This window comes from Anoplolepis gracilipes, chromosome 11 (genome assembly GCF_047496725.1).
Source record: "Anoplolepis gracilipes chromosome 11, ASM4749672v1, whole genome shotgun sequence".
Taxonomy (NCBI): domain Eukaryota; kingdom Metazoa; phylum Arthropoda; class Insecta; order Hymenoptera; family Formicidae; genus Anoplolepis; species Anoplolepis gracilipes.
The window spans coordinates 8822872-8847947 of NC_132980.1; the positions used below are offsets into that span (position 1 = coordinate 8822872).

Here is a 25076-nt window from a genome sequence, read left to right on the forward strand (position 1 = left end):
AGTCATAAAAAAATTTACAAGAATATTGTAAGGGTAGATGGATAATTATTATTATTTTAACATAAATTATATATTTTCGTAGATATTATACAGGATTTACTTCGGAATGTGTCATTATAATGGTACGAAAAGAAGAGACAAAATATAATTTGGAAACTGAATTCAGAATTATATTCGCTTCGTTTTGTACGATATTAAAAATGGTTATATGAATTTTATTTCAAATTTTAATTTATCAGTGCTTTTACATCTATACCTAAAGCAAAAGTTGAATATGAATTCTCTCTTTATCGTCATCACTGAAATATAATAGTTACGTATGTATTCACTGAAGAGAAATGCAGTTGGAAAATCTAGGAGCGCAAGAACAATAAACAAGAGGAGCACATGTTTTCAGATTCTCTACCATTTAAACTTTTGATAACGACATATGTTCCTAGCTCAGCTTATATATAATCGTTTTAAACTAATAATGTATAACAAAGAGATATAATTTCAAAATAATTGGTTTTCACGTATAAATTAAACCAAATTAAATCAATCTTTTTAAATAATTTATTAGAAAATCATATCCTTTATCTTAGAATAATGTGTGTTTTAAATTATTTACTAATATTGATGTGCGCGCACTTTTAATTTAAAGAAATTAGCTAAAATTTAAGAAAACAGAAAAATATTAAAAATCTGTCAAAGTTTTCTGAATTGCTTATTTTTACACTAATAGTAAAATAAGACCGTTTAAAATAATCCGACAGATTTTTTTAAATCTTTTCTTCACGTTTATAATATTCGCTTGACATGTTCAAACTTTTTTAATTGAATGTAGGAAACTGTGGAGGAAACATTAAACATTCTATGAACATTCCATTGTTTTAATTCTACGTCAACATCCCGCTACGCGTACTCAACAATCGGCTATACGGGAAATTATTTTGGTTCTGAAAGCGCAAAAGGCTTGCAACTATAAGTTGATCCAGAGAGCGCAATTTCGGGGAACGTAACTATCGCCGGGTATCCGTACTTTCCAATTAATTCTGGCACGCTCATGTGTTTGCGAGAGTCTAATTTAAATGAATAAATTACATCCGCGTTCCCGTTTAAACGCAGGTCGTTCTATATTTACAGCCACATCAAACACATACATTATCATTACGCCGGAGGAATTAGCTGTGAAAATTACGATTTAAATGCCCGAAGTGCAAATTATGATATAATTCGCTCGCTGATGAATAATACTATTTATTCGCAGAATTTGGCGACGAGCATTTTCTCGCGCAAATCTGCCGTTAACTACAGCTTCTATGTGTGTCGAGTGCGCTCGCCAAAAGATCATAATTCCGCAAATAAGCAATTGTCATACGCTAAATTGCGTGATTAACGGCATCGCTGTTAATTATCACGCGTTTCGTCCCGAGCTGTACAAAAGGCTTTTGTTATAGACAAAAATCGTGCACACAGCCTCGAGTTTCCGCGATCGCATTTCGAAAACGCTTCAATTGAGGCGTTAAACGCGAGAGTTTGGAACGCCACGGTGCAACGATTCGCGTGGTTGCAACGTTATCGCGAATCTCGTGGTCACGTTCTCATGGACGCGTGACTTTGCTTGCGCCACGAAAAAAATCTCCAGTCTTTTTTTCTTTCTTCTTTTTTTTTTTTTTCTAAACAACCGCGCCAACGATTACAGTAATTTCTGCTAGAGAGGTAGTTTTTCCCTCGTAAGCCCAATCAAAGTCATATCAAAAAGAATAAATCGTCGCTCGTTCGATATATACTTTTTTCTAAATCATATATCAGAATTATATCTTTTTTTTTTCCGTAAAAAATTACTAACAAAAACTCAAAGCATCAGAGTAATAAAGTAATGTGAAAATTACAATGTTATTTGTAATAAATAGTAAGATTAACAAAATTACAAGGAAATGTACCTCTCTAAATACACCAAGTATAAGATCGTATTTCGCATAATCGCTGCAAGGAAAGCGACCTACTCTAAGCGTAGCATAGCGCTCATAGCATCAACGCGCATAGATTAAAGGTGCTCGCGGACTCTAAAGGCGGTTCGTGAAAGCGTCTCGAGAACATTATAGCAAAACACACGGAGAACCAGCCCTAAGTACGTGGCAACTACGTCGAATGTAATAGCGAACGTCGCTGCAATGTCGGCGCAAGGTGCAGCCGCGTGAGGCACACGACGCGTTGCATGTGCCGCGAGATTGCATAATGACATAATATTCATGGCGGTACGCTTATGCTCGCGACCGAGTAGATAATAAGGGTGCAACGACGGGAATACGACGTATAGGACGCGTGATGGCGTGAAAGGAGAGCGAGAGGGAGGGAGGGAGGAAGGGAGGGAGGCAAGGGACCTCCTTGATGGGAACCGAGATGGTGGCTGAATATTACGTCGAGAGAGAGAGAGAGAGAGAGAGAGAGAGAGAGTAGAAGAACGAGAGGTGACGGAGGTTAAGGCGAAGAGAGACGAAGGGGATGGGGAAGGGGGGCTGCAGAGTTGGAGAACGAGCAAGGCCGACGGGCGGCGCGGACACATTTTTAATTAAGACAGTTTCGAGGCGTAATTAATTTTACTACGACGCTGCCTAACGACCAGCAAGCACCCGCCGCCATTCCTGATGCTGCCATTGCTAGCTTCTTTCTACTTCGACCACTTCCTTCCTCTCCCTTTTCGCTTCGTCGCTACGTCTTTTGCATAACATGCACCTATGTTCAAAGTTTCGTACATTTGACGCTTGACGATAATGTTAGAGTTTGCGTGAACGATGAAAATTGTTCCGTTCGCCGATAATATTTGCATCCGTTCAATAATTTTGAAAATCAAAGCAATCTTTGCGCGTGTGACGCAGGTACAATGGATATATCATGCTTTACAACGTATTTTCGGTAAGAAAAAATATTCATTTTTTAAACATAAATATCTGATTTTATATAAAATTCATATATTTATTTGTGTGTGATTTCTATTATTAGATCAAATTTTTCGTAAAGAAACATTCGACTTTATCAAAGAGTTTATAATCGAGATATAAGATTTCAATAATTGAATTGAGTTTGCTAAAAATCTCCGAGAAAGGACATCAAAAATTAATTCTTTGCTGTTACTTTCCTTGGAATTTTCTCGAGAAAATATCATTACCACATATTGCGCGATCAGCGATATTAACGATTGTCTCAAGTTTTCTTCTCACGTCACGTTCGACAATTGTTTTCCTTCACTCGTATTTCTGGCATTAATCATCTTGAACACATACACGCACAATCTAGACATAGTATCATTTTAAAAAAGAATTTTTCCTCGTCAAAATATTACATATATATTAATATAAAAAAATATTAGAAATCGTACGTTTTTAAAATCTAAAAAATAATAAGAAATTATAAGAGATTTCTATCAAAACAAGTTAATTTGATCAATTCCTCCAAATTATTTTATCCTACACACATTGCTTCTCTTGATGAGGTTATAAATAATTTCTCTCCAAAATAGAAACGTATAGATACATAAATACAATTCGATAATTCTCATAATGTATATCTCACGGTGGTTATGCATCCATTAATAAAATATAAACGTTCATCATTTAACAAAAGCAAATTGATCATGTTAATCCTCATAATTCCATTATAGAGAATTAAAAGCAGATAAAAGTGATATAACTAGATATAGAATAATACATACTCAGATTTCATCGTAAAACATATGCATTACCTTAATGTTCTACGACATTGTAAATATTTTATCTATATATCATTGCTAACGTAACTTTTACATCCTCACTATAAAATGCTATAGCTTGTGTAAAGAAAGCTTGTGTAATATCAGAGAAAATCGATTACACTTAGGGAAATGGAACGATTCTAATTCTTAAATCTTTAAATATTATGGTTAAATTTCAGTAAATTTCGATTCGTGCGGTTAAACTTATTCTTACTTTTTACCCTTTCGTTAAATTCAACGTGAATAATCGAGGGAACGGCGAAGCATAAATTATGATACGTCGTATGATTCTTTTATCTACTTTCGCAGCAAGTCGCCAACTTTCCCGCGCCAAAAATCGAAGAGAAATTTCGTATCAATTTCGCTTATGGTACATTGCGAATTTATGAGTGTCATAGATTATAGTACAAATATATAAGGGGAGAGGAAGATATTGAGAAAGCATCTCTTTGGCGCTAAAATATTATATATTTTGACAAGAAATAAAAGTTTTTCAATATAAATTTAATAATTTTTGAATAACTTGAAGATATTTTTAAAATATATAATAAATAAAATTATATAATATAGCATTTATAATAAAGTATGCAATATAATTATTATCTGCTTCGCGAACAGATTTCAAAACTTTTATATTACACACAACATATACAATTCTACACTAAAAATCTTATTATACATATATCAGTTAGAATTTTATTTTTAGTTTCAAACTGTGTAGAAAATATGTTTATAATTAAAAAGCCTATGGCACTATTCGTGACTCAATTTGCAATATTATTTCAATTTTTTAAATCAATGGATATTTTATAGAAACAATAAAAGTAAAAATCTTCTAAAATCTAATTAAATTGCTCAATCTATTTTAAACATTTTTCTCTAAATAGGGTACTATCATTCACTTATAGAAGGACGAATCAAAGTTATATAAGTAATATAAAATCAAGAACGTTTATTGCAATAATATATTAGGATTATTTGAAGAAATCACGAGGGATCAATAAAACTTCCTCCGCGCTTCTCGCGATCTCATGTCGACTGCGAAGAAGCAAGGCAATAATCACTTGTTCGTCGGTTTATCTGGCCATTAAAGAAAACGACCTGTTAACCGAGGTATGCGCAGCGATAGCGGCCGCCGTCCAATAAATGTCGCGTTAGCGCGTCAGTCTAACTTACGCGCCCATTCTGTCATCTTGCGCTGGTAACGTTATCACCGATTATCTCGTCGTACGGATCGATGCTCGGGATCGTATTCATGTCACTATATTGAACAACACACGTCGTAACTCTTATCATGCCGTAAGTATCGGTTTCAGACGAATAAAAAGTATTCTTTGAAGAAATATAATATTTATCGACTCGATTATATCTAATAATTTTGGATAAAAACAGTGTATGATACCCATAAAAGGTAAAATTCCGTTTGAGTTATAGGGAAATGTAATACATTAGGTAATGATTTTGTAACCTATAACTATAATTGTAATAATTCGCTATTAATTTATAAAATATTCCAGCGCAATAGATTATAATCACGATGTAGGAATCTAAAATGGAATCTTGAATCTCATTCGATTTCAGACTATGGTCATGTTACGTAATCTAACATAAGTTTCTTCCGATATACAAGAAAGCCGGACTTCTCTGCAGTTAGGTGCACAAGCAACTATAGTTTAACTCATGGTGAACCATGACACCAGGCGATGGGAATGTAAAGTGTCTAATTTCGACAAAACCGCAATAGCGAATATAATAATACAAACCGAGTGATATACGCGAGCGAACGGAGAACCGACCAAAGCGCAAAAAGCGACGGAGGATATCGTCTAATACCCTTTGCCGAAGCTCAGCTCGGAAAATACGAGCGATAAATCACGCCCCGCGCAAATGACAGATGCAAAAAGCGCCGCGCCGTTTCGCGGTGAGCAGAAGTTGGGATCGTTCGATCGTTCTCCGCGGAAGCTGGGAATCGCGAATTCCTGAGACGCGCGATCGCGAGATCGCGCACAAGCTTTTTGCGGCCACGTCGTCGTGACGCGCCAAAGTCAGTTTATCATCGCGTTTCGTGACTGCTGCATGTCCTGCGGGCTGCTGCCAAGAGCAAAATACAAGCAGCAGCGGTGCGACGGGAGTAGTAGACCGGCCAGCCGGAGCTTCCGCGGGATAATATTTAGTATTCCCACGGCGTCGACTGTCGTGGCTTATAATATTTCGCGTCATATTAATATTCCAGAGGGACGCCGGGCCGTGCACTCGGCAGGACAACCAAGGACGAACCATGCAGCCGCCACGTTCGCGCAATGGCGTACGGAGACGCCTCAGCGGCATCCCTGCTACGAGGGTAAACCGAAAAGCGAGCGAGGACTATTGAATAAATAAAGAACGATAGCAGATTTATAAGGGTGGACTAAGACAGGTTTTGATTATTGATACGAAGCTGCCATTACAGCAGCATATCGAGAATCACAGAAGAAAACCTCAATGTGTATCGGGCCACGAGAGAATGGAAAAGCGACTAGCTTTTGAATAAATCATAAAAAAACGGAAATATCTTCCAGACCATAAGTTTAAAATAAAGAGACATCTTGATTATTAATACAAAATTGTGTTGCGACAAAAATGACATCAAGGATTATAAAATGTGAAAAAATTAAAAATATCTCGCAACATATTCAATCAACTTAATCGGAATCGATTAGATCAAAATTTCGGTATTTGAATATCGCAATCGGATTAATTGACTCTAGTGTACCTATCTAGTTAAAAATATATTACATAACAATATTATCGAAATGTAATTTCTATCAAATATTTTAAAGTCTTTTTTATACATATTTTATTTTGTTATTGCATTTAGGTATTTTATTTGCGTTAAATTTATTTTTGAAAATTCATATATAAATTTGTTATTGCAATAGTAAAAGTTGTAATTAAGTAGCATTAAAAAGCAACTGAAAAATTCAGCAGAATTAATAAAAAAGAACTTTAATAGTCTTGATCAAGCTCTCTTCCTTAAAAATAATGGACTGCTGTGGATCGAGTTATTTTTAGAAAAATAATTTTCGAGACAGTCACCAGAATTATGTCATGAGATAGTATTCGCTAAAACACGAGGTCATCGAAGATCTATATCGTGCATCGACCGAGAACGCGCGTGTAGAAGGGTAACCACAAATTACGTACAAAATTCAACGGCGGCACAGTCACCTCGCTCGTGTTGCACCGGCAGATTGAGAGTAGCGGCACGTGTTTCGTGTTTCGTGCATTCGCTGTTTGCGACATGCTCTCTCGATCTTCCGCGTCGGAAACATCGAAACATCGCGAACCCCGTTCAACAATTCACGAGCAATTCAGTCAAAGATGCACACGGCTGCCCCTTTTCCCGAAACATAGTCTCCCGAGAACAAATAGATACGGCCCAATGAAAACTGTCACTAAATTGTAAGTAGTAAACCTATCGGTGAATTCTTAACGGGCGAGATTAAAGCGAAAAATGATTAGATTTTTTTTTTTAAAACATTAGCAATACTACAACTTGAGTTTAATTTGCGAATCAAGCTTAATTTATATTGATTTGTAAAACCTGAGATATTTGCACGAGAAATTGCACATTTACCAATTCCAAGTCATAAAAAATATAGTCAATAATATAAATATAAAAGATGATAAATCTCAATTTATAAAACAATAAAATTTCTGTTTTTTGTTTTCTCTTTACAGATATTTTATAATTCTCAATTAAATTGCGGAAACTATTTAAATCAAGTAAACGTCTTGCATCCTTTCTCTATACGTTTCACTCTGTCTGCTTCGAGCGCTGGTTTAATCGAAATTTGATTAATGTCGATTCAATTAAAGGAGAAGATGTATTTAAGCCGTCATCATAAAGCTGGCGCATGTGTCACATCAATCGTGCAATGAGGGGTGCGGTCGCATCCCCGCGTGATTACAACCGCTCCCACTCCCGATTACCGTTGTTCCCCTGTTCCTGCCATCCCCCTCCCCTTCCAGACACCTTCAAACAACTCCGAACCCGTGTCGAACGTGTCTCGGGAGCACGCGACGATATCGTAACGATGTTAGGGCGGATGGAAAGGGAAGCTTTGACGAGAGACGATCGATGAGAAAGAGAATATACGACAAGAAGGGAGGATGAGAGAGGGTGGTTAAAGTGGGAGACCGCGAAGCGCGTCAGGCTCGGCGAGAGAACGTCGTTGGATAAAAGAGCGGCGGCTGTTCAAGAAAGGGACGGAACACGATTTATTCGATATGGTAAAACGAAACTCGTGGGAACTACAAAAGAATGTAGGCATATATATATATTCGCATAAAAGTATATGTACATCTATATACATATAGATGTGTATATGCGTACATGTATCTTTAAATATTTTTCCGAAATTTAGTTCAATCCAAGTTTGTATTTTCATTAAAATGATTTCGTATATTATTATACTGATACAGAAGACACTTCGTATACGTATGCATTATATATATATATATATATATATATATATATATATATATATATATATAATGTGTTTTTACTTATATTACATGATTATGTGTGGTTTATAATCATATAGCTTATAATTTATTTCAATGCAGATATTTAATTGTAGAACGTTAATATAAAATAATATTAATGTAATCAATTAATATGACTTTATATATATGTCATATTAACATATGTATGTATACGTGTAAAATGTAGCAAGAGAAGCAGATGATATATTTAAAGTTATATTTTCCGTCAATAACTAACGAGATAAATGTACATATTTTCCTTGAAAAATAGTAATTTATTGTAATGTTGGACAATCTTTAGAAAGTCGATATGTCAGTATACGCAAATAAAGAAATTTATTGAAAACTGTATTTAACTAAATTGATACTGTAATTTTCATCTTAAATCAAAAATTACGTATTATTGTTCATAACGCAAGTATAAAAAAAATCAGTAGATATAAAAGTTAATACATGCGTATAAAACTGATAATGAGACAATTATGTAGTCGCGAGAGGAAAATATTATTAGATGAAACGAATAACTTTTTATCGTGTTTCGCCGCAAAGTATATCTTCGAACAATAAGTAAATCGGAATTATAAAGGGGACGAGATGCGCGAAATACACAGAGGGGCAAAACGGCGGGTGGAATAGAGCGTAGCAGAGAGGTTAAAGAGCGAGAAGGAGAAAACCGGTCGTCTTCTCGCGGTAGACGAAGCCATTTACGGGCAGGTAAGCGGTTTCTATTGTCTATGAGATATAATGGAGTAATCTCGCGGTGATGCGCCACCACCGAGGCCGACATTCAAATTGCGCACCTTTTACTTGTGTACATGTATATATATATATATATATATATATATATATATATGTGTGTGTGCGTGTGTGTGTGTATGTGTAATACACACTGGCCAACATCGTATACCGGGTCTTCCGGTCAACAACGAGAGCCAACACCGTCGTCAATATCGTAGACGATGACCAAACTCGTCGTCCCGACAACACAGCACAACTATGTACTTTCGTGAATTTCATAATGCTGACCGAGCATTGTTATACTATACTCGCAACACTCGACACGAAAACTACCCAATTTACAACGGCGACCAAGATTTTACGTTTATTAATCCTCTGAACTAGTGAACTATCTAGCGAAATAAAAATGTTGTTTATATTTTGGAATTTTGAGAAATACAAATTGCAAAAATAAACAAACAAAATTTTTAAAATCCATTATTTGTTTTTAAAATAATTACAACTAAAACTCAAAGTCCATTAATTATGAATAAATATACATTTATATATAGTTTTCGAACATTTTAATTAATTATTATTTAATTTCTTCTTTTGCTTACTTTAACGTATGCGACGTGACAAATAACGTTTTATATAAAAAAAATATCCTTTATCATTTAGAAAAATCAGAACGAAAAATTGCCCATCCGGGGCTCCAACCATCCAAATTCCTTTTAATTATCGCGCCTAAACTCCCGCATTAATCGTCGCACGTATTTCTGAGTAAACAATATCATACCTATTTGTCTTCATTAAACTCTTCGAAATACTTCAGCATGATTAAACGCTCTGAAATGCGAGCTTCTTGTTACGGCCCTGGGGCTCGTGGTTTACCCGTAAATGTACGCGTTAACGCACACATCCTCTCGCGCACACGTTTAATACACACACACACGCGCGCGCACTCGCTCGCCTACGAACGTGTATGCGATGGTTACGGCGATATATCATCGCACGTCCAGAGTCATAACGTGACGCGCAACACGCGAACGCATCAGTCATTTAGCCGCAAATGGAATCTGCTTCCTTCCTCCCGCCGCATTTCCGCGCCTTGTACACAGTATTTTGCACGACCGCGCGCGGCCATTGTACGGAGAAGCCGCGCGCATGAGCTCGCTCATTTGTGCGAGGATGACGCGACGAATCTTCCACGAGGTAGATAGCGAAAGAGACGAAAGCGAAATGTCGAAAATGCCGCGACACTTATTCGGCGTTCGATAAACAACCGCTCTCTTTGATGCGATCGCTAACATTAATCCTCAGATTGGCCAATTGGGTAGGAGGAACATTAACTTGGGAATGCAACCGTAGGGTGATTCAGTCACCCTAGATCTCGCTCTCTCGACAGCTATACAAAAGGGATTTGATGAACGATGATGACCAAAATTCGAGTTCTTTGATAATCATGTAAATCAATCAATGTTTTAACCGTCATGTACAGTTTTCTATATAAAATTAACGGAAAATAAATAATTCTAAACTATTCTATTATATTTATTTACAGTTTACTTGCTAATAAATGTTTTTTTTACCTGTTCTTTCCAACATTTAGATAATTAAAAATACATTTTTACATTGTAATAATTTATTAAGGTTTCATTTAAAGGATTTTACATAAAATAAATAAAACCATGATAATGTATCATCTAACAATAAGATTTAATGCAAAAAAAAAAAAAAATGAAATAGATATATTTCAAAATTACATATATTATCTTGTATATGAATTATTGTTATATTGTTAAAGGAATCTGAAATTATCTGCCAATATTTTTGCTCCTATCGAAAAGTATATTCAAAATGAATTGTCCGAACACTCGATATCATTAAATTATTTTCGATCGGAAATCGTTACAAAACATATCATTATATTGGTTTTTCGTCTCTTTTCATTTTTTTTTTCTAATAGAATAACATACACATATTTTGTCTTGAAAATGGCAAATCAACTAAACAAAATAATTGAATTATTTCATTCACAATACGCTATTAATATATTTTAAATATAATAAATTAAAAGCTTGATGTGTGTGTGTGTGTGTGTGTGTGTGTGTGTGTGTGTGTGTGCTATTTAATAACAATGACATTCGTATATTATTTTAAAAGCAGTATATGTATTTACATATAAAAAAATATAGATTAAACAAAACTGTCACCAGTTGTACGAATGTATATGTATATGTGTATTAACACATTTATTCTTAAATAAAAAAACATTAAAAAACATACTGTCAAATTTTATTTCCTAATGTCATCTTTCTTCGTATGATGCTCTACTATGCGAGAACTGTGTCTCTTAAATTTAGTAAACTTTAGATTTGTCATAGAACGACTCATAATGGATAGGTGATACGCTACGTACATTGCGATGTTCGAAAAGTGTCACAGAATAGCGCGAGAGGCATACGTGATGTCCGATGCAATCTTACGAAGAAAAAAGCCTTGGTAACACCTGCGTCTCAGCAAGGGAAGCAGGCACCTGCGATACCCCCGTCCCTCTTTCTCCTCGTTCGCCCGTCTTTTCTTCACCGCTTAATGGACTTTAACGAGTCCTGAGGTACGAGCGCAGAAAGGGGGAAGGACGACAGACGCGCGAGCCACCGCGGTTAAATTAGAAAACTCTGGGGATCCCTTGCGGGACCGAAGGGGAATATTTAAATTAGGTAAACGCCCTACGTCATGCCGTATCCTTAATGAGTTGGATGAGGGATCGAGATTTTTCAACGATCCCCTCAACGAGAGCCGCGCGCGCGTTCTCCGCATTCCGCCTCATCCCTTTGAGCAGGTGCGAAACCGGTATTTACTTTAAATCGGGTGGACCAGGATTCTTGCCATCGCGCAATAATCGCATGCGTTTTTAAAATTTCGTGGACTGGAATCATTTTGTTAAAATAAAAAAAAAATCCTATTATTATTATATAATTAAAGAAGAAGGAACTAATTTAAGTCTTCTATGTTTATATGCTGCTAAAATGTCACAAAATTGATTTCTGAAAAAATTCATAAAAAAAATATACATAAATTTTGTAATTTTTTACAAATAAAATATAATTTACTCTCAAATTTATACTAACAGCAAATAATACTTAATATTATTAAAGATTGTATGTGTGTGTGTATATACTGTCACTTTTATTACATTTCATATTGTTTTGATAACAAACAAAATATTGCTAAAAAAAAAAACTGATTTTTTTTGCAATTTATATATTTTACTTTATGTCAACTCCTTAAATACACTTAAAATAATTTACTAATGTGACAAATATATTGTTCGTAACAATTTATACGTCAATAATGGCGAATTGTGTATTTTTGTTGGTCAACTAGAGCGGCGGTTATTGAATTAACACACAGATATATAATTCCTATCCCTGTGTGTACGCAATAATGCAGACCACCCAACAGCATCCTGGCTGATTAATACTGCACTGGCTGCCTTCTCTCCCCGTGAATATTGCTACAACGGCGTTACAATAATTATTATTACCGATCGTTGAATTATTCCCCAATAATTAGACCAGTTACGTTGTTATATCAATATAATTCCGGCTGTCGCGTACGCGGCGCATAATGAAGCTTGTCGTAAAATACAGTTTGCGCATGTACGTATCAGTGCCCGATTACATTCGAGAGGGAAACTCGTTCTCATATAAAAGGAGCCGGTAAATCCTTACAAAGCTCAAACGTAACGAAGCGCCTTTCTTCCCTTGTACCATTTTAAATGCTTAAAGAGCGAAGCAGCGACAAATTTCTTCGAATAGCGCATCGTCAGTCAAATTAAAAAGTCTATAATAAGTATTTCTGAAAATTCTTGTACAAAGAGGGCTAATATATACGTAAATGTATTTAAATTTCTAAATGAAAAGAAAAGAAAAAATAATTAAAATAATGGAGATATAATATGTGTCACAATCTATAAATTAAAAAAAAAAAATAAAAAAAATAGCGAATATTAAAAAAATCAAAAATAATGAAAAAAACTTGAACAATCAGTCTATTTTGACAAATTGCTGCACTTGTCTAAATTTCGATTAAGCGACTGTATCTCGTTTATCATCGCAAGCATCGAATATCTGACACCGGTGTCGTTTCATAACAATTGCCTAAGAAGCTTGCTCTAAGTGGAATCCTCTTTGCACCCCAGAAAGGTGTGTCGACGATAAAGAGAGAAGAAGCATCTCACGCGATCAGACTTCATAAGCGTAAGCGGAGCATCTAGGAACCCTCGAGAGAGAAGATAAGCAAGCTCGTTGTCGCTCCTTTGAATCAACGTCGTTCTGTCGTGGTTCGTGGCAAAGCATTTCGCCCTTGAACCCTACCGAGCCAGATGCCGAGGGTGTGTCTATCGTCAACGTAACGGACTCCGGGGTTCGACCCTCGCGCGTCCCTCGCCGCTACTTTACATTCGCCTCAAATCGTGCATATTTAATCGCAAAACCAGCTACGCTCTACTTTCCCTACGAGTTAATCGCGCTGAGACACGCGGTAAATACGCACTGCCTGAATTCAAAATAGAAAGATCGGCGGTGCTCTATCTCTCTTCGAGATAAGTTTTCAGGAAAATTCCATCCGACGCGCAGTGAATCTCCGAGCCCGAGAGAGGCAGCTCGCTGCATGTGCTATCTGGTAAAAGTGGAGACAGTTTTCCGATATGGAATATTTCCTATCCAAAATAAGTAAATTAAAAGAAATCCCGTTTTTCGTAGAGTTGAATTTCTAATCTTTGAATTCGAAGATTGATTTTATTTTTTTTTTTTATTGATCTTTTTTTATTTTTTCTTCCAAAAAAATAATGTACATATTTATTGGATGTATATAAGAAGTTGAAAAGAATATTTTCTGAATTGTTTTGCTTTAATAGTATTTAGAAGTTTTAATATTGTAATTAGATAATTTAATTTAATATTGTAATAAAAAAATATAAGGATATATTGAAATAAATTCTTATATTGAACACTCTTTCTTCTCGCTACTGCTAACTGCTAATGCATTAAATGTATAATTTATTAAAAAAATATTACTACATTATTTGACATAGCAAAAACAATTTTTAAATCAATGAGAAAATTTTTTGTCAATTTTTAAAAATAATCTCCTTGTAAAATACTGTATGTATACATATACATACAATAATATAAAAAAACCGTTTTCGAATTTTTTTCTCGACAACCATTGTTTGATGATATATATGTTTTTATGCACACACATAAGAGTCTATTTTACAAGATAAAATTTCAAACGGTTATATAAATAAAAATCCTATTATATATACACTCATCACCTTTAATTTTTCATAAGTGATATATCTGAATTTGAAGAATAAATACATGGAGAAGTATCATGAAAAAATTAAAGAATCAATAAATCCAAGTAAAGTTTACTAAAGAAGAAAAGGAATTTATTTCGCATTCATATTATCCATATGTATAAAACTCAATATTTGTTTGAAAATTTTTACCAGAGCTTCTGTCTTTGGAAATGAATTTTTTTTTTCTTAACAAATCGCAATCATTGTAAAAAATGCAACAATAAAATTGTATAAAAATTAATGTATTACATATGATTGCATCATAAAGGGAATATCAAGGGGAATATCTGTGATTTGAGTACGAATACGAGCGTCGCCGGTACGAGATCGCAGTTACATAACGCTATACGAAAGTTACGCGACATCACGTGAAAGGGCTTTTCGTTTTTCACATTTTTCATCGCTTTTCCGCGCGGCGTAGCGGCTCGTAGCGGCGCCGAGATACGGAATTACAGTGAAAAAGGGGACGTCCGGATGTAACACGTCGAACTGTCATCACGAGGACGTCTCGCGCGAGTGAATCGTTCCAACTAAAACCGGGCGACGTGTCTATTTGCGTCGCTGCTGGCATATATCATCTATCGAATGAGAACGACGGAAGTTGTGCAAAAGGACTGCTCCGGGCACGCGCCGGCAGATAATTCAAAAAAAAAATCTAGTTGCCATATTTAGTAACGATTTTGAATAGATTGAATGCAAACAGCAGGATTTATTTCGCAAGGAGAAAACAATTTTATTTTCCTACATCTACCAAATAATAATGTGATATTATCGGTATGTGTAAACATCATCATGCTAATAATTATTAAAATAATTAAATGGTCGACGCGAATATCCAAAATATACATGTATAATTATAAGAGTATACTTGTATGAGCAATAATATTTTTTTAGAAATCAAGAAAAATAATTATAATAATTATGCCCTTTAAATGTATATATGCATTCTAAAAATGTATTGACAATTACTCAACAGCAAAATAAAATATAAAAATTCATGCAAAGTAAAGATCGAGGATCAATCATCTTTCCCCGACCGCGAGAATTCTTCGACATTCAGTCACGATATTGCAACGACACAATACACACACGTGTGAGAGGAAATAAACTTTCTCCCACCGGGAGAAGAAAACTCTGGGAAATTTCGATTCGCCGAAAAATCCTACAGATACAACAGAAACTGAAAGAAAGAGAAAGAAGAAACGACGGAAAGCGGTATCAAGACGGAAATGCAACAAACGCGCGCGCAGGCGAGCGCCTTTATCAGCCTCCAGAGGCACGTGGTCGTCGGTACAGGTCGAGAACGACACCGGATATAAGCGACGGATAAGAAAGTTTTGCGACGCTATGAAAAATGCAACGGCCGAGTTATCGTCGACGTGAATTTTTCATCGGTGCGAGTTGAGTCCTGGTCGCGAGAGTTACTCGCGAGATTCTTGTCCTTCGCCCTTCTCTTCCCCATCCCCTTTTCCACGATCCTTCCCTCTCCCTTCAGCCCGCCAAACGGATGTAACAAGCATCACGCGTAAGAAGTTCCGGTCTGACCGCTGGCGGAACCGTCCACAGTAAGCGACGCCAACTTCATGGCTTCCGGTAACAGTCGCATGCATGATGCAAGTACCTACACTGAAACAATGGTATTACGAAATAGAGAAACAGTTTTTTTCACTATTTGTTAATTTCTTCCAATTTTCTTTTACATATAAATTATAAATAAAAAAAGAAGAGAATTAAGGTTCTTATATAGTTCTCTTTTTATAAATGGTAATTTTAACGTTGTGAACGCGAGTTTTTTTTTTGCTTCGAAAAATTGCATGTGACACATTTTCTTTAAAAAAAGTATTACATGTATGCAAACATGTATATATATATATATATATATATATATACGCTACACATAAAGTCGACAATTGTAGCGTATTTCTCGCGAGCAGATTAGAATTTATAAAGTATTAATTTCAAAGTAAAATTTTGGAAAACAAAAATTTTTTGTATATAATAATTAATCAATATTGACAAGAGAGATATTAAAATGTTTATTTTGTGTGAAAAAATTCATTATAATTATATCAAAAAATATTGAATAAATTCGAAATCGTTTTATACGCAACAATTGTATTGAGCTGATTTTTATACAGAGAAAAATGTCCTCTATATATATATATATATATATATATATATATATATATATATATATATATATATGTAGTACATTTTCTATATATTTTAGTATATAGAAGAGCGTGAGATTTTTGTGGTTATTGTCCTAAAAATATTGTAAAATTCGGACTATTATTGGTTACAAACATTTGTTGCAGTAACATTACAGATAAAATGTTTTTAACTAAATGCCATAGAACCGCTATATCTATTATCTTTACATTTTGACCGCACGCTCATTTTCTTTAGTATAGGATGTTTCTCTGCAATAGAACCCAGTTTCCAAAGTGTTGTTGCACTGAGAGCGAGTAGCGAAATTCTTCGCAGAACTATGCAGACGGTGGTGGTCCGCGTTGCGGAGAGAAATAAGACGGTGCCTAATAAAGTTCCGGCGGTACGGCCGAGTGTTTTCTCTGGAAAATGTCTTCGACCCGACCCCTCGTCTTCGAGTATCTCCATCGAGAAATAATCACGAGCTTAGGGGTGCATCTTAAATCTTCTTTCTTTATTGCGAGCGTCGTATCGCATTTACATAGCATCTAACGGAAGTAAATCAAACATTTATCACTATGCAATTTTGATTCGAATTTGTATTTATCAAAATTATTTTATATTTGTTTCTAGATAATAAAATTTCATGATTTTGTTTTTCGACTAAAAAAATTCAATTTTTATCATATTTATATATTTGTGATAAACTATATGCTTATAAAGTTGACATTAATAAAAGATATAAAAATATTTAACATCTCTTTTCATATCTATCTCATTTCTTACTAAAGATATAAATAAATTAAACTAAATTTTCCTGAAATGTCAAGAATAACAAAAATATAATATTCATAATATTAATCGCCTTCATATATAAATTTTACTTTCAGTAGAGTCACATGTGCTATTTTTTATACAATTTTTCAACTTTACAATTCTCGCCTCAGATTTTTTCATGTGACACAATGTTATCGCGTCGAAAGATTCCCGTGTGGTATTACGGTCGCATGTAACATACAGAGCGAAATCTCGCAAACGAAACGTCTTGCCCTGCAATCTTTTTTCGAGAGTTTTCTCAGAAGTCCGTGGGATCTAATCGCACCCAGATATACGTTATTTTCGGAAGGGTAGTCACGATCCCGGAGCGAGATTTGTCCCGAGAGTAGGAGATTGGAAGCGAGAGAGATGAGTCACGGAAACGGAGATACGAGTTTCGAGAGGCAGATAGGAGGAATTCCATGGGGCGTGGACGGGATAAGTTATCCTCGCGTTTCCGCGTGCTCGTGCGCGCGCGCGCCGACATTATTTCGTATCTTGCAGGACACTTCGGGCAATGAGGACGTCCTATCCCGGCACGCCGCCGGAATCCATAACGAGGTCTTATCAGTCTTAGTCCGACTTCCCATCTTTTTCTCGCGTCTCGCGTCCATTCGTTTCTTCCCTCTCACGCGCCTCTCCACCCTAAAGGACTCTAATGTTGTCCTCTTTGTCTCGCTAAAATTCTTCGCCCGAAATGGAGTCCCGCTTACGGAGATGCTGCTGCTCCTCCGCTCGCACTCTTGCCTAGCATTTATAAGCCACGAGTGATTACGTTACGAAACACGCGTTGCTTTTGAATTAAAATCGCAAATATGAAAAGTTACCTTTCCAATTTCTCTGCGTAGAAATTTAAAAATATATTTTATGTCTATATATGGATTACATGCAATTTGATTGCACAATATTTTATTAACAAACAGCGATAATGAAAAATCATACGTTTAAAAGTTAACAAAATTAAATTCTTTCATATAATTTTCCAAAATTATTCTAAAAATGAGAATAAGGCGAGATATGCAAAAATATAATGTTGCATAGTTAATTTTAACAATTATTTTTATTAGAACAAAACTACGATTTAGCTTTGTTTCTGCTTAGCGATCTCGTAAGACGCGCGATCCAAAAGCAAGACGATGAAACCGATGGTGAAGAAGTTGTAAGCGCGCTCGACGTTCCACGCCAAAGAACAACGGGATCAGCAAAAAGCCGGAAGGTCGCTCGGCGCCAATTAATCGAAACATTCGATTTGCCGGCGTTTCTACCAAATCGGCAGCGACGAAACTACAATACAACACGCGGCCGCTTTGCAGTGCTCCGAGCGCTAATAACGAACCCTGGCGAACGATTACACGGCGTGATTTCGCGCAGATTGAACGAGTGATTAATTTTCGCGGCCAATCCCGCTGTGTTGCCCCGTCGCCCCCTGCGGATTCGTCCTCGGCGGAATCCATCCCTTCGGGAGAGGATACTTTAATCCCGCAGCAACGGAACGGTTATTAATTCGTGGGTCAGCAAAAAGGAGAAAAAGGTGAAAGGGCGCGGAAGGTTCGGGCATCGAGAGGCGTCGAGAGGTCGAGAGAAGGGCTCGTAAAAAAATAACTCCGTTGTTATCATCATCGCGCGATTCGTTTCACGGCACTCCAACTGAGAGGGCGAGAAAACGAGGCAGAATTCTGCATGGAGCCATCATTTCCATCGAAGGCGATATTGCGATTCTCTCCGCAATCGTGTGTTGAGAATAGAGCGACCTCGACTCTGAGCCTTTACACTGAATCGACAATGCTTCCTTTTAACTCATGTTTATTTGCAAAATGCAAAATGTTTTTTAAAATTCACAGAGTAAAACTGAAAAATGTTGAGTACTATAATTGTGTAAAGAGAGTTCAAGGATTATAATAATATTTAAATAATATTTGATATCTATTTGATACAAATTACATAATTACATGATAGCTAAAGTCATAAACATGTTACATTAGATTATTCATTCATATATTAATTGTTTGTTCTGTCAGCTTTATTTTACATCATTATTAATTTTTTTTTCAAAACTAAAAATTTTCCATCTTTAATAGTTTTTAATTTATTATTATCGCTATTAATACAAGTAATTTTCAAACGTATTATCACTATTTTCAATTGTGTATAAAAAATTAAGTAACTTCTTTTATCTATGGAGAAATCCTTTGAACATCTTAAATCAATCCTTTCTTAAAGAGGATATTAGATTGTTAATAGCGCTGGAGTTATAACGGATGAACTTTCGGAGGTGCAAGTAGAAAATCTTATTCTTCCATTAGTTACAAATGCACTTTACCTTGATTAAGAATCTTACTTCGAGAGTCAGTTGCCGGGAGACTTTAGTATCGCAAATTAAAAAGTTGCGAAAGTAGCTAATATTCCTAATCAAATTTTCATCGGGAGAAGAGAGAATCAAGTTGCTGATAAAAATTTACAAAATTTGAAAAAAAAAAATTACAATGTTAATGCGTATCCCGTGTATGTCGCGTAATAATTCTTTCACCCTCAATGATCGTCGGTCACCAGTAGCACCCGGGATTCGTTCGCAGACAAAATATATACGTTCGCGATTATACGCACTAACAACAGAGAACGGACGACAAAAAGGGTGGGCAGCGGCGAGAGCGAGGGGCTATTCTTCTGCATTGATTAATGCGCCCTGTGGAGCTCGAAACGGTTTCGCGACCCTTTCTCTTTCGCTCAATTCAGGGCGAACTCGCTCTGCGACGACAGACTCATCTCCGATTTTATGCCTCGTTTGAGGCACGTCCCACCAGCCCTTCCCCGAAGACACCCTCGACGACACGACGACGATTCCGACCCTCCGACAACGACGACGACGACGACGACGACGACGACGAAGACGACGACGGCACGAAAATCACAGACCACGAGATTCGCGACGCGGAGAAGTACGGTCTATTTGGTATTTAAATAAGCGTACGTGTACGTGCGCGCGCAGTCATCATTTAGGGAACCGTATGGGTCTATAAGTCGAACTGATGTCGGTTTTTTTTTTTTTTAGCAAGACTGGAGAAGGTTCTCGCAGAAGGTTACGATCGATCGGGGCCGCGCGAGGCTGCCGGTGAGATTTTCTGTTTTATGGCAACGACGGGAGAACCCTTTACGAAGGTATTTTGGACGAAGGTATATTGGAATAAGGCGAGAACATCTTTACGCGCAGATACCGCCCACAAGTTCTCGAGTATAGCTGCTTTGACGGAAAAATCGTCTTCGATCGAGTGGTACAAGCGTTACCCGGAAATTTATATATTAATTTTCAATGATATCCGGATATTAAATAATGATTTTTACACTCGATAATCACTGGAACATCTTGAAGTTATTATAATTATTTTTCATTCACTCCTCGTCTCGTTACTTATTTACTTCTCTCTCAATTATACACAAAATTCCGAAACATTCAAATTAAATAGTAATTTTATACTTTATAAGTACCGCTAAACAGACAAAACAACTATTCATCGTCGACTCATCCCCCTTAGTCGCATGATACTGTTTTAAACGATATTCATCGTGTCTTAATCCACAGGTATCTCGGACAACGCGAGCCCTTGAAACAAAGTTGTCGGGTTTCCCGGCAAGAACTCCGGAGACACACAATAACGTGCTAGTGTATTAAGCGCGCTAAAGTATAGGGGCATCATCTCCGCTCTGCAAGCTTCATATACCTCGGCGTACCGTTGTAAGAAAAGTCAGGGAGGAAGGGAAGCAAGAATATAAGCATTCGTATCTGCGGGACGAATTTCTGCTTTCGGTGTGAGCATCGAACCGAGAACTTTCCGTTTCTTTTCTCGCAACTTCCCTCCATAAATTCGTAATTAATTCAGCCAACAATAACGAGTGGAATGTACATTTATATTCTACCTATTTCGCCCCCTTTTTCTCAAAGAAGAGAGAGAATTCAGAACGATGGTAATATCTGTCGCACCGTCTGCGACGTGCCAAGTCTATAGGCGAGGGAGGAAAATTATAGGTCTGTTATTGTGTACTTTCTCCCTTGGCTTTTCACGCTCGATCATTTATTTACGCAGAGCGACACTCGATTCCACAAATCGATCGAATTTTTCCCAAAGAAGCAACTCTCTCTTATTACAGTCTCAGCATTATAGTATTTCGAATGCGAGCAATTGTAATGAGATTAACGTAAATATTTGAAATTAATTCATATATTATATTCATTAAATAAACTTTAAACAATTTAAGTCAAAATTTCTATTTACTAGCAACATATTCGGAAAATAGATGAAATATATTTGTCGATACCGAAATAATATAAAAATATTTTTAAACGTATTTCCTTATAATACTTACTTAATTACCTATTATGTATTTTTATAAAAAACTTTTTAATTAGATTTTTTGTTCTCATTTAAAAAATTATTACAAAAAGCTATTTATTATATCAGAATTAACATATTTTTTTATAAAATTCTATTTTCTATGTATATACTTTGAGTTGACTTTCTCGTTAAAAATTAAAATAAAATTTAAAAAATTAACAAGCAAATTTAAAAAATCATAGAAAAGCCCAATTAAAATATATCTAAATTATATTAAAACCTGTGCAATAATAAGTTTAATTTCTCTTTGTCTCTTAACGCGCTATAAAAATTGAACAAAGTAAACTCTGCACTGTTAAAGAGTTAATATGGTCGACAGATCATCTTTGAGGATATAAAGAGACCCTACAAAATATTAGAGGCAGTCCTCGTCGTGTGGCATGTCAGGGGCATAAATTATAGCATAGAATGGAGAATGTGCCCGCACGAGGTCTCGTTTGACGACTGCTCGCTTTGTCCGTTTCGTCGGCGTATCTCTAACATTAGACTTGTTAAAGACGATTAATTTTTTGACAATGAGAACGAATGTTTCAAAGTATGCGAGATTTTCACAATTTCCGTTGTACTTTATGAATTTTTTTTTTTAATATCGAGAGATATTGAATCAAACAAAAATATTTTCAAGAATATGTCTAGCGTATCTCGCAATATATTTACAAATTGTGTATAGTGCATACGAAGAATACGAAAGAATTCATGAAAAATCCATTCAATGTTAAAAGTTTTAATCAACTGCATCTGTTATTGCAAAATTATCAAACTTGGAAAATATGCTTTGCGTGAAATTATGTGTAATAAACAACAATTACATTATATGTAGAATATTGCAGATTAAAAGCGCAAATAGAAGTATACAAAAATATATTCGCAAATCAATGGTAGAGAAATGTCAATGATTTATAATTATTAATTTTCATATATATTGTCACTGAAAATATTGTAATTTTGTTAAAGATGAAAAAGAGAAGAGAGAAAGCAATCAAAATAAAATAAATTATTAAAATAAACACTTCTCTCTCAAATTTAAATACACACAATATACATTGCATAATACATATTGTTTCGTGAAAACAAAACAGTGCAAAGATTTGCGTTTTGCAAATAAATCAATATCAGATTTAATAATTATAATAAAATAATAAAAATAAATTTTTTTTCATAATAAAATTAATATTAAGATCATTAACGAAAAAATACTCCGTCGCATGGATTGACAAAGAGAAAGAGAGAAAAAAGAAGGATTTTAAATAGGATTTTAAAATAAATATTAATTTTATTACATAAATAATTTTGTATTTTTTTAAACACTATGACACACACACACAGTTGTCAACATTAAAGGATGTTAACAATAAAGTTACTCAAGCGTACATTACGAGAAAGTAATTAGCGCGATCGACTCGCGCCGTTAAGCACCAGTTCGATCATGGGTAGTTAAGTCGAGCACGCGACGTTCACGCGAATACAAGTTCGCGCGATTAGTCGGGTCTAACGAGGGCGGATACGCGAACGTCGCAACGAAACACTAGAGTTTTAAATTAACGGTATCAGCGCACCTTGGTCGCCCGCCAAGTACATAATTTATAAGCGTAATAATTCAAATGTATAACGCGGCGAAAGTCGGCGAGAAAGATAATCGCGAAGTGAGAAAAATCGCCTTCTCGTGGACGTGGATCTCGCTACCTCCAGGACTAACAATAAGTAGTTCCGGGGAAAAAAAAAAAAAAAAAAAAAAACGCGACGCGGCCGATATAAAGGGAGGGCCATCAACGCTGGAATAGGCAATTTTCCTTACTTTTACGACGATCAGAAGGTGGTGAAAGATCTCTTCGCAGTATATCTCACCTGCCGCGCTACCTGCTTCGTCACAGAATACACCAAGAGAGACAAACGCGACGAGAGAACAGACAGCGTCACGTGTCACTGAACCGCCACTTGTAAAAGTTCACACCGACCGGTCGTCCCGCTGATCGTTGTCACAGGCAATCACGGTTCCTCGTGAGAGAACAATTCCGGATCGCTTATACGAAACAGAGGCTTCAAAGCAAACAGACAGACCGTCACCGTTACGTTCCCCTTTCCGGGGGATGAGCTTCGAATTATGTCGCGCACCTCGAGGCGTCGATCCTCGGTCGTGGACGCATTTTTCCGCAATCCTCGCGGAGGAAGCGCGTCGCGATTCCGCTTTCCCCAGGCCGAAACGAACAACGGGGAAGAAAGCGGAAAAGATCGAAAAAAGAGCCACGCGTTCGCGAGAGAGGGAGAGAGAGAGGAACAACCGACGCGGCGACGGCGGCGGCGGCGGCGGCGGCAGCGACGACGACGACGACGACGACGACGGTCGCGTGGTATCGATTCGTGGCCGTGGAAAGCCGGCGGCGAGGCGGCCCAGAGAGAGCTTTTTCTTCGCTTTCTCTCCCTCCCTCCCCCGTGTATCCTTCTCTCTCTCCCCGCCGCGGACGACACGTTTAAATATCCGTCTACGTTGTGTGTAGGCAAACGCGTGTTCCGTTTTCGTCCGAGGAGGCCTCGTGTACCGCGTGCACGAGGTCGTTTCCGAGAGTACGAGACTCTCCCTCTTCCTTTCTCTTTCTCTCTACGCGTATATACGTATGTTAAACAGGCACCACAGATCGGAAACTGCCTCGGGATACGAATCCTACGGGCGCGTACGAGAGCGAGAGACACACAACGTGCGTATGACTGGTGCGTGTACGTAACACGGAAGACGGACGCGTCTCCCTCGAACGTCCGGGTCGGACTGAGCGGAGGGGCACCCGACAGGCCCGCGTAGTCGTTCGAGGTACCGTCTCCCCCCACCCGGAGGAGCCACGCTTCGGCTTTCCCAACCCTTGTCGCGCGACCTCCCCTCCCCTATGTTCTTCCACCCTACCGCATCAGTGCCGTATTCCAAGTTGGATCTTCGAGTCCCGCCAACTATGAAAATTTCACATCTATCTTAAAATAGCTATTTTCATCTATTATCAATCATTGCTCATAAATATACGGAAAAAATCGGCAAAAAAAGGTGAATTTCTTAGAAAACTTTTCGCAGTAATTAATTTCGTTAAATGTTATACAAGTTTAATGTTATATAAGTTTAAATTCAAACATATTCACGAATCTTGTGTACGAGTTAATTTATATTAAAATTTATTTATGTTAAAATTTTATTTATCAGTTTTAGTGGGAAATTGTTGATTTAGTAAAATAAAAAGTTAAAATACATAATTTAAAGTTTATTAGCTGAACTGAAGTTTATAAATATTGTATTAAAATTTTACATAATTGATTTACAGGAAGAGAGAAAAAAATATGGTATTGAAGAACTATACCAATAATTTACACAAGGATCTGTCATAAAAATTAAAAA

At 36.4% G+C, this 25076-nt stretch overlaps 1 protein-coding gene across 5 annotated transcripts in view; it reads right to left on the bottom strand.

Moving 5' to 3' along the window:
• The window catches only part of LOC140670956 (uncharacterized), a 251243-nt gene extending 226667 nt beyond the window's left edge, over positions 1-24576 (bottom strand). For 3 of the 5 annotated variants that reach the window (XM_072901880.1, XM_072901876.1, XM_072901882.1), the window contains exon 1: positions 23499-24576. The gene's annotated coding sequence lies outside the window, so the exon portion shown is untranslated. The remainder of the gene's footprint in view (positions 1-23498) is intronic. The other 2 variants (XM_072901881.1, XM_072901877.1) reach the window with 1 other exon arrangement.
• Between the last annotated feature and the right edge of the window lie 500 nt (positions 24577-25076).